We start from the raw sequence: 11,579 nt of genomic DNA on the forward strand, positions 1-11,579 counted from the left end.
CATGGAATTTTCTGACAATATTTAATCATTTGGAATATTTTACAAGCACGTTTTCATGAAATGCTTTTCGTCTCGTTCCACTTTTTCACAATTATGTTCATGTGAAACATTTATATTATTCTCTTCGTTATTGTGTAATTCTCTTACGGCAGTAATTGATTTCTGGAAACATTTTTAGCATTAGCAACACCTACATTTGTTAACAAAAATTCTCTTTTCTTTGTAATTTAGAGTTACTACAGCAATTTTTATATATGTTTGCAGCCTTCAAAACCAAACCGTGTAACTCGATGTTGTATCACTGCGCGCACAAGTTTTTATGTTTGGTGAGGGAATGCTATTTCGTCTGATTCCCGCAATATTTCTGCTGTAGTACGTGCTTATATTCCTGTCACTGCAACCTGGTCTTTTCGCTTCATTTCCATACCACTGCCCTCACATGGGACAAAGTAACCAGTGTTCAAGAATTTCGCCCTCTACAAAGAGGGACCGAACATTGCCATTTCTTCTAATTCTTTCAGTTGGAAATATTGTCATAGTTATGCCTATAACCGAAATCACAATAAGCTAAGTGATGACACTTGTATGTAACAACAAATATATTTATTCGTATGATAAATTGTTTTTCATTCGCAAGTATTACTTATACTCTGTATCCACGGATTTACTGAATGTCTATCTTTTCCCCTTATATTTCTTCATTTAGTTTATTCCCTCGTGTATTGTGCGAACAAAAAAAAAAAAAAAAAAAAAAAGTAACATCAGTTGTACGAAATAAGTAAATAAATAAGTAATGCACACATTCTGTTCTGTGAGAACATGAAAATTCGCTACTTAGGTCTTAATTTTCGTCAGTAGAATAAATAGTATTTATATCGCTTGATAATCTATTTGCTTTCCTCCTGCACTTACGAGTTTCCCTCATTTATGTTTATTGGGAAAAATCGGAGCAGCCGGTAATCTGGCCTCCTAACTTGGGTGATACCTTTATGTAGTGGTGCGCTCTGCGTATTCTGTGATTGGTTGTAATCGTTTTCTCTTAAAATTTTGATTTTGGCCTAAGATTTCGATAACATATAGAGATGTGATTTTACTTGGATCCGAATTATTTTTAGTATACCTTAACAATACATTAATTACCAGAATATGTTTTATTTGTTGTGGACTATTTTCTTATGGAAGACGCAACTGCCAGTCGTCCCTCTCACTGTTCATTGGTTGGAGAATGGAAAACGAAATGGAGTTTTAAATTCAGAGTTTTACAATCAGAAAAGCCTGATCTAAAATAATAATATACACATATCGAAGTATCTGAATTTATTATCCGTATGATTTAGCCGTCAGGTTTATAAGCAGTTCATTCAGAATTAACTTACACTTTTGTCACTGCTTACATACAATTCAACTTCTTTATAGGCGATAATTTAATTAAACATTCTAGTTTAATTCCTTCATGGGGTTCTAGATTATATCGTTCGTTCAGGCTCCACATCGTCAGTTGGTTATCTCTTCAGCTTTATCATAGAACTAAATTTACTAATGTTCCAATCTCTCAAAAGAAATTAAATGTTATTACATCATTGTTTCAGTACATAGTAGTATGAATGAAACGTACGTTCAATTCTACAAAATCAATCCAATAATACTCTTTGTGGATTTTCTTTATAGAAATATGAAATAATTGTAAGTTGAAAGTTTGAAGTAGATTCCAGTTTTGTATCATGAATAATATTGGAGCATAGTTCTGGAATCTAGTTTCCAAAGGTAAGTAATCAGTTTCTGAAATGAAAATTTATGAAGTGTATTGGGTTAATATTTATAATACACCCAAATGTATAAGTAAAGAATATAATTTTTAAAACTAAAAATATCAAAATTATCATAGAATTTCTACTGTAATGTTAGTGAAATATCAATAACGTATTCTGTTTAGTAATACTAAAACAAGCTAGTTGTCATGTTTAATAAAACAGTCTTCTTAATTTTATTGTGTTAAAAGCATGTTCATAAAAAGATTACTTGCAATATTAGTAACAAATTATGCACCGACGTAGTGAAATACTTATACTACGCTATACTATATACGTATTTGAATAAATGCGTCTCTCTTCAGTTTCCATATAAATATTGGAAATATAAATTTTAAAAATAAATAAATCAATCAAAATAAATAAATAAATTGTAAGTGTTGGAAATGTAAAGTATTGTTACTCTTAATGGATAGGACAGCCAATTTTAATAAAAAAAAAATATATAAACACTTAACAGCTTTAAAAAGTGCAACTTCTTTACAGTATTTGGAAACTTCTTTTTACCATCGTCCTGTCAATGGGCACAAAGTAAAGTGTAAAGAAAGTACATTGGTAGAAAAGCACACACGCACACACTCACACACACAAAATGAACTAAAGAGATAAAAGAAATATATCTATAAATCATCACAACTTTAGTGCTCACTTCTCAGTGTTACTAACACCAGACAGACGCTGAAATTAGATCTTTTTTCAGTGCATGTTGATATAATTTATTATACTGAAAGTTATCCTACACTTACAACTGAATATTTCATTATCCTAATTAAAGTCTATAATCTGGTTGGTGTAAATGAGCTAATTATTTATACATTTTGTTGCAACAAAACTATTCCAAAGCATTAATATAAAAATGAATTACCAGAAAATAGTGAAAAAAAAAAATAAATAAATAAATAAAAACAATCAACACACCAGAAAGAGTACACTTTCACTAAACTATTCATCAGATAATAAAATGTTTGCGAGAAAGGAAAAATACTGTGACCATGCTGAAAGTAGAGTTTAGCGGAGAAAGATAACACTAATGGAACAGAAGAGAGAGACGAATACAGGAGAGTGAAGGAATAATAGAAGAATATGCAATGTGCGTGCAACATAGAGAAAAAAGAATTGAATATACCTTATTAAATCACTTGTGAAAATTTATCTCGGTTTCCAAGGTTTTATGAGTCTCACGCCCTAAAATGGTTCCATATCAGATCAACGTAGCTCATGAGAAAAATTATCACAAGTGAATGGTATTAAATTGTGCCCCAAGCGACCCCAAGTTTTGAATACATTTACAGTATACACATGACGCAAAGGTACCTTGTCACTCCGTCTAGAGATTCCAAACTTACACTATACCTTGGATAGCTGTAATAAAGGTAGAATTCCATCTACTATTGTATACTATTATCAATGCGGCCATCTTGCAGTCAGCCATCTTGAATATAGATCTTTTTTTTTAATTAGGAAAGGGGTAATGTGACATATCTTATTGGGTACCTGTTCACGACAAACACATCTGACGATATTTCCATCTTATCTGTAACCATTTAATAGTTATTATATAGATAATATATGCTTATCAACTTACAATCGTGTTTCCAAACTTTCAAAGTACCTTTGTTTCATATTGTGTACTGTAAATGCATCATTTAATTTTATTTAATTCAGCTATTTTTTCTCGTGGGATACTTTGGTCTGATATACAACCATTTTAGAGGGTGTCTCAAAAAACCCGAAAGTCGAAAACTAAGAACCACACTAGTATTTTATATATATATATATATATATATATATATATATATATATATATATAATATAAAATTTAAACTTTAGCGGGTGAGTATGAACTTCGTTCAGTGCCTATAAATCAAAAATGACTAAGAGTTAAAAGGATAAAACAAGAACTGAGATATGAAAATGACAGGGTTGCAACGAGTGAAGCATTTTGCTTTACCCTCGGGGGACTCTAGGTGTCACTCAATAATTTAAATGGGAAGGTATGCCATTTAATAGATCATTCAAAAGATATAGCAAAAACAAACACATTTTGTAGGAGTTATTTTTCGTATGGGAACCATTTACGAAATGGCCACCATATAAATGTGAGTATTTGTGTAGTCAGATAAGACGTTCAGTGCTTAAAAGTAGCCCAAAGTCGTTTCTAAAAAGTGTTTTTCTATTGTTCTTTTATGAAGTATACAACGATCAGACATATCTAAAATAGGAAAGATAAAAGAAAGTATTAAAAAGGAAAAATTGTAAATAAAGAAAATAATAGATAAGTACTTACTATTGTAAAACTGGTCAACGTAGAGTAGGCCATCTGGATCAGAACTAAAATTTATTCCTGATATATTGCCATATTCTTCTCTGAGAGAAAAATATGAGCCCTTGATGAGCTCTCCGGTGTGATGCAAATATAGTTTCTGTCCGGACTTTCGATACGTATTGTTGTCCATATTAAACATCGGTAAAAAAAAAAAAAAAAAAAAAAAAAAAAAAAAAAAAAAAAAAAAACCTCCAGTGTGTTTTATTTACAACTAGCATCAATTACCCGCTTCGCTGGGTTCAATTAAGAAAAATTAGTAACATGTTCCGTTAGTCAGTCACTTTTTACTATTACTAAAGCGCTCTTTGATATCTGTCATTTTCGATGATTTTTATATATCCCTCTTCCCTTCCCATGTTCAGGGGCACGGCATCGGAAATGTCACTGTACATCTCAGCAACCCTGGAAACTATGAATTTGACACTGATATTGGTCATTTCGATCATACTTATATATGTATCTCCCCTCCCCCTCCCAAAGTTGCGGGACTGAATTTGGATCTAAACTTTATCAGAAGTGTCACTGTTCACCTCAGCGACCTGGAAACCTATAGATTCGGCACTAATATCGGTCATTTTCTATCATTTTCAAATGTCTTTCGCACTCCCTTAAGTTTCACCGCCGAAGTGATATGACAAAAACCATCTCGGTATCAAACTTCATCTAGGTTGAAAATTTGGCAGAGATCGGTCGGGTGGTTCAAGAGATTAAGAGTCACAAACATAGTCACTTTCAATTTTATAATATAGACTAGCCTTTGGCTAACTGGGGTTCCGCATCCAGCAACCTGCGTTTGCTCGACCTACGGCCTTGCATCACTTATGTATCAGCCTTTTCGTCAACAGTGAATTAAGTGCATTTGCTCTTCATATTTCCTGAATTTGCCCAGCTGGGGGCTTCGCCCCCACACCTCCGCCTTTGTTCGGCCTACGGCCTCGCACCTTTTAAACCCACAATTCTACCGAATTTCAAGTTTCTTTTCCTATTTCAACTATCTAAAAAATAAGATTTTGTATCCCAGGAAAACGCCCATTTAAATAACATGGGAATTTCTTCAACCCCCTTTAGAACCTTTGCCAAAAGTGAATATTTTTAATTTTTAATTTCCCTGCCGGTTAGTTCCGAAAGGCTACAATCATGCCAAATTTCATCATTCCAATCCTCTTGAAAGTCCCTAAAGATTTTGGGGTGTAGAATACTTCCCATATAAATAATATGGGAAAGATTATTCAGTTCCCCGTAAAACCACTCTAAAGTTGGAAATTTTTATTTTTACTGATTTACTTATATGATGCTAATAAAAATGTACAAGCATACGGAATTTCAAGTTATAATCTCATGTTTTAGGTACTTGGAATTAGATTAAATGTCCAAAGAAAGACCCATTTAAATAACACGCAGAAATTCTTAATCCCTCCTTTAGACCCCTAAAAATTAAAAATAATCACTTTTGGCAATTTTCCTGTCGGTTAGTCACGGAAAGCTGCAATCATGCCAAATATTAACTTTCCACGTCAATCGGAAGTACCTCTTTAATTTATGTCAGTTCATGTAGTTTTATATATAGTTAAGATTCTTGGATATCCTTGCTTACTTTGCCAATTTTCCGACGTACCATTTCATCTCTTGTTAAAAAATACCCAACTGAGTCAGCGAGGACTATAAATATATTATATATATAATTTCACAGCACAGAAAAGAACGGCAACCAACAGAAATTATGTAGCATTCCAAAGAATATATATATATATTTATAATATGACATAGTAAATTTGAAATTGAACAAAACATAAAGTCTTAAATAATTTCACTTATATAGAATCATAACCTAAAATGGATTCAAAATAAAATAACAAAACGAATTTGAATGAAAGTCGCTGGTTCCAGTTCGGTTGTCTCTGCATTTAAGAAACGTCCAATCTCATTCACTATCAGGAAAACATTGGACCTACACTATGTGATCAAAAGTATCCGGACATCCCCAAAAACATATGTTTTTTTTTTATCTTAGGTACATTGTGCTGCCACCTACTGCAAGGTACTCATTATCAGCGACCTCAGTAGTCATTAGACGTCGTGAGAAAGCAGAATGGGGCGCTCCGAGGAACTCACGGACTTCGAACGTGGTCAGATGATTGGGTGTCACTTGTGTCGGAAGTCTGTACGCGAGATTTCCACACTCCTAAACATCCCTAGGTCCACTGTGTCTGATGTGACAGTGAAGTGGAAACGTGAAGGGACATACAGCACAAAAGCGTACAGGCCGACCTCGTCTGTTGACTGACAGAGACCGCCGATAGTTGAAGAGGGTCGTAAAGTGTAATAGGCTGACATCTATCCAGACCATCACAAAGGAATTCCAAGCTGCATCAACATCCACTCCAAGTACTGTGACAGTTAGGCGTGAGGTGAGAAAACTTGGATTTTATGGTCGAGCAGCTGCTCATAAGCCACACATCACGCAGGTAAATGTCAAACGACGCCTTGCTTGGTGTAAGGAGCGTAAACATTGGATGATTGAACAGTGGAAAAACGTTGTGTGGAGTGAAGAATCACGGCACACAATGTGGCGATCCGATGCCGTGGTGTGGGTATGGCGAATGTCCTTTGAACGTCATCTGTCAGCGTGTGTAGTGCCAACAGTAAAATTTCATCATGTGGTGGTGGTGTCATGATGTGGTCGTGTTTTTCTTTGAGGGGGCTTGCACCCCTTGTTGTTTTGCGTGGCACTCTCACAGCGCAGGCCTACATTGATGTTTTAAGCAACTTCTTGCTTCCCACTGTTGAAGAGCAATTCGGGGATGGTGATTGCATTTTTCAACACGACCGAGCACCTGTTCATACTGCACAGCCTGTGGCGGAGTGGTTACACCACCATAACATCCCTGTAATAGATGCACAGAGTCCTGCACAGAGTCCTGACTTGAATCCTATAGAACACCTTCGGGATGTTTTGGAACGCCGACTTCGTGCCAGGCCTCACCGACCTACATCGATACTCTCCACAGTTCAGTACTCCGTGAAAAATGGGCTGCCATTCCCCAAAAAACTTCCAGTACCTAATTGAAAGTATGCATGCGAGAGTGGAAGCTGCATCAAGGCTAAGGGTGGGCTAACACCATATTGATTTCCAGCAGTACCGATGGAGGGCGCCACGAACTTGTAAGTCATTTTCAGCCAGGTGTCCGGATACTTTTGATCACATAGTGTATATGGAAATAGGTTTTCTAGAATTATTTCACATATTCAATAAAATCAAAGAAATGAGTTCTTATTCATAAAACCCAGAAATAATTCTATATTATACAGGGTGTATCATTTATATAGATATGCCTTTGTAATTTTTAAACTCATAGATAAAAAGCTCTTGAATTCTTATATTATGCAAAAATCGGCAGGGGGGCATTGTTTGGCATATCCTTTTATACCAAAAGATTAACAATGTTGCCAACCCAACATAGTTATATTTTTTTTGAAATAGCACTACATCAGATTATTACGTATTTCAAATCTATAAGCTAAAAAGAAACTTATAATGTTACATTTATTATACAGTGTTGCAAACTAAGAATACTACAGTATCAAAAGCGTTCAAATTTTGATGGTCTCTTACACTAGTAATAGCGCAAATGAGACAAACAAAGCAACGTATATCCAAAGTACTTTAGTGTCTATGATTACGTGATTACAAGTGATTGAAAATGTGATCTTTTTCATTTTTCTAAAGCCTTCATTTCGAAAAAATGCTTGGTTAGATCCAAAAAATGTTTGGATAGACCTCATCAAATAGCATAGATTGTTTTCGATAAATGTAAAGATCCCAATGCTGTTTGTAGCATTTAGATATCTCAAACCATTCTGAAAGTATAGTAAAAACTTTCAAAGTTTGAAACAGTCTTTAAAATTACGTAATTCAGAGAACTTACAGTAATACATCTGTCAAGTATAATTGCAATGCTATAGAGGCAAAAAAAAAAAAAAAAAAAAAATCAAAAATAGTTTTAAGAAGTTTCTACCAATACGCTATTTTAAGCAATATATCAAATTTTAACATTTTTTATATGTCCCGAATGGTTTCAGACACCAAATTGCTGTAAACGTCATTTTGATCCTTATGTCTATTGAAATTTACATACTGGGGCCGCGGTGGCTCAGTGGTAGAGCGTTCACCTCTGGTACATAGGGTCCCTGGTTCGATCTCAGCTCGCGCCAAGTGAACTTTATGGTAGACAAACACCGTGTGAGTGGGTTTCCTCGGGGTTCTCCCGTTTCCTCCCACTTTCTTCATTCCACCATTTAATTTATTTCTCATCATTACTGTCTCCTTTAGCCTAGCCGACATAATCGTGGGACGTAAAACTCAAAGACTTTGAAAATTACGTATGAAATTTCATGTGATACTTGTTTAAACACTTTTCCAAAATTAAGTGCATTTGAAAAAAGTCATATTTTCAATTCCTTCTATCATTGCTTTTAATTCTTCGAAATACGTCATGTGTAGTATTCGACGTTAAGGAAATTTGGGTGTGCATTAGCGCGTTTGTCTGACTTGCGTTAGTGCTGTTGTAGAACCCTCCAAAATGGAGTTGTTTTTCAAGGTTTGTGATCTTGTAGCGTGCTTAGCTTGCAACACTGCATGAATAATGTAGTATTGAATGTTTTCGTTTTACATGTAGATTTGAAATACGTAATAATCTGATGTTGTGCCATTTGAAGAAAGAAAAAAAAAAAAACTTTGGTTGAAAACTGTTAAAATTGTGGTATCAGAGTATGCTAAATAATGTCCTCCAGCTGATATTTGCATGGGATGAAATGTCAGCGTTCTGTTTATTAGTTTAAAAGTTAAAGGACATATAAAGATTAATGGTCCACTCGATATATGATATATAAAAATGAATGCTTGTGTGTTTGTTTCACCGCTATACAAATCCACATCGTTGATTACATATTCTTCAAAGTAATTTTATAGAAGATAGCATTTTCTAGAAGAGATCGTAAGTTTATAAAGAACCTTTTGACTCGTATACTAAGCGGGTTGAGAGGGCCTGAATAGTTTAAAATATGTGTAAAAGATAGAGTATCTCACAGATTCGTCATGGAGATACTTGGTATCTAAACTCACATATGACTTACAATCTGGAAAAGGTAATGTGGGGTCGAGGCACCTCTAGGGGATGGGAAGGGGTGGCTAGTAAAACTAATCAAAAACGACCAATATTAGTATCTAATCCATACTTTTCAAGGTCACTGAGATGGATAATAGCATTCTCAATGCCGTGTAAGTGTAGGTTCTGCTCCTATCGGCATTAAGTAGGGGGTAACGAGTGAAAAATAAAATGGCCGAAATGACTGAAATTAGTGTCGAATCGATAGTTTTCGGGGTCGCTAAGCTGATTAGTGACAGTCTGAATGACATTTGAGCCCAAGTGTGTGAAGAATGTGCATGTCAGTTGGCCTACCAATCGACAGGGGCAACGCCGAAAATGCTGGTAGTGGTTATTTCTTTGCACCAGAAGTGAGCACGCTAACAGTGAGTCACCGTATCACATATACATATACGTGGTTATGAATCCTGAATCCTGAATAAGAAATGAATTATAGGAAATAGTAAAAACATGATCACTCACACTAAAAAATTCATTGAAAGCCCTTTCGCTAAATATTGTATCAGATAGAAAAAGAAGTATTAGGAAAAATATAAATTTAAAAAAAAAGGCATAGAAGTACGTGTGATGCATTCAGATATGTGCCATATTGGAATACAGGTTCATTTGATAATGCTACCAGGCTGCGAGTAAATAGAGTTTAACTGTCTCAGCATCCCTCAAGAGCTTTTAAATATGTCCCAAACCTCAAAAATTCGCCATATAATCCCTAATTTAATTCACCCAGTTTGTACTAACCGTGAATAAATTGAGATCTAAAAGTAGCTACTGTTTTCAAATCAAAGTCACTGCTATGTTTTGTCGCATAGTCTCCTTATGGGGTCGTTGAAGCGACAGAAACTCCACGTATCACAATTTTTTGACCATAAACCACAGAAATTTCATAGCGACAGGGTTATGGTGTTACCAGTAAAATGGTAGAAGATCATCAAATAAAATGATGCGTATATGGTTTCATAATGTTTATTTCAAATTACAAAAAAATGTATTCTCAATTTTGACCTTCAAAGGCTCAATGCTTTTTAGACAACCTAATATACCACGCTTTATATCTTAAGCAACTCCAAAATTACGAAGAACAGGTAATTTTTCCAGCAGGTATTAAAAAAAATCATAATTCATTCGGCTCAATGCAATATACGCAATCAATTTATGTGCTGGGAGGAGGCCAATTTACGTGGCTTCCTTGCTTTGTAGGCTGACTAAGCTTCTAAAGATATAGAAAAAAAAGTATATTGGAGCTGAAAAAGGTCAAGGTGCAGTCCTATAATATGGAAAAGAAGACATTTTTAATTTTTTAATTTTAATTAATTTTAAAGGCCATAACCGTGGGGAGTAAATCTACAAATTTCATTTTCCACTGATTTGACCACAAGGTGAATCTTCCCAGGAATTACGAACGTAACAATTGCACTTCGCTGTAGCAAAAAGTACTAAGACGATCGAGATGAAACTTAGTACACAGAAGGAGACTAGATTTGACAGGACGCTACTGAATATACGCTAAGAGGTTGGTTGATAAATAAATAAATAAATAAATAAACTATATATCGAATGTTCTAAAAATGGCGCCCACGGAGTACAGAGCACTACTCTACAAGTCAAAATAAAGCGATATATAATTGTATACCTTTCGGGTTCTCATCTGGAAACACGAATCGCACTATGTGGCAAAGTCGCACATAAAGAACCATAGAGAAGATCTACCAATCTATCAAATAGTTACATCAATTCTTTCCAGGTGGAAGTTAAAGTCAATGTATGTTGACGCTAGTACAACTTATTAGCGTAACCCCTCATCTAACAAGCCATCACATCTAATAAGTTATAAATTTGCATGCAAATGATACCATTATACGTTTGTGCAATCAATGTTTTGCTCTTTTTCTCTTCAAAAACGTAACATGTTTACGACGATTCGTTTCGTTTTTCATTAGAGCTTCGAAAGAGATGATTTGTGTTTGAGTATAGGATCTTTTGTATCCTTTAACCGACAGTTATAGCAAATACAACTCAATTCATACAGCAGTAAAAAAAAAAAAAAAAAAAAAAAAAAAAAAAAAAAAAAAAAAAAAAATCGTACTGCCTTTGAAAATATTCCTAAAAGGGGAAAACTGCATCATGCACACTGAACGGTGGCGTAACTAACGGGAATGCGGTGAGGGAGGTCCACAGCAAAAAGGGACCCATTGAAGTTTAGTAATTCCACTTTGAGGAAAAAGTGTGAAATTATATAAAAACCTCCAATGTATAAATGCAACTACTTTAGCGTTAGATGAA

The sequence above is a fragment of the Thermobia domestica genome, chromosome 6, assembly GCF_964235325.1.
Source record: "Thermobia domestica chromosome 6, izTheDome1.hap1.1, whole genome shotgun sequence".
Taxonomy (NCBI): domain Eukaryota; kingdom Metazoa; phylum Arthropoda; class Insecta; order Zygentoma; family Lepismatidae; genus Thermobia; species Thermobia domestica.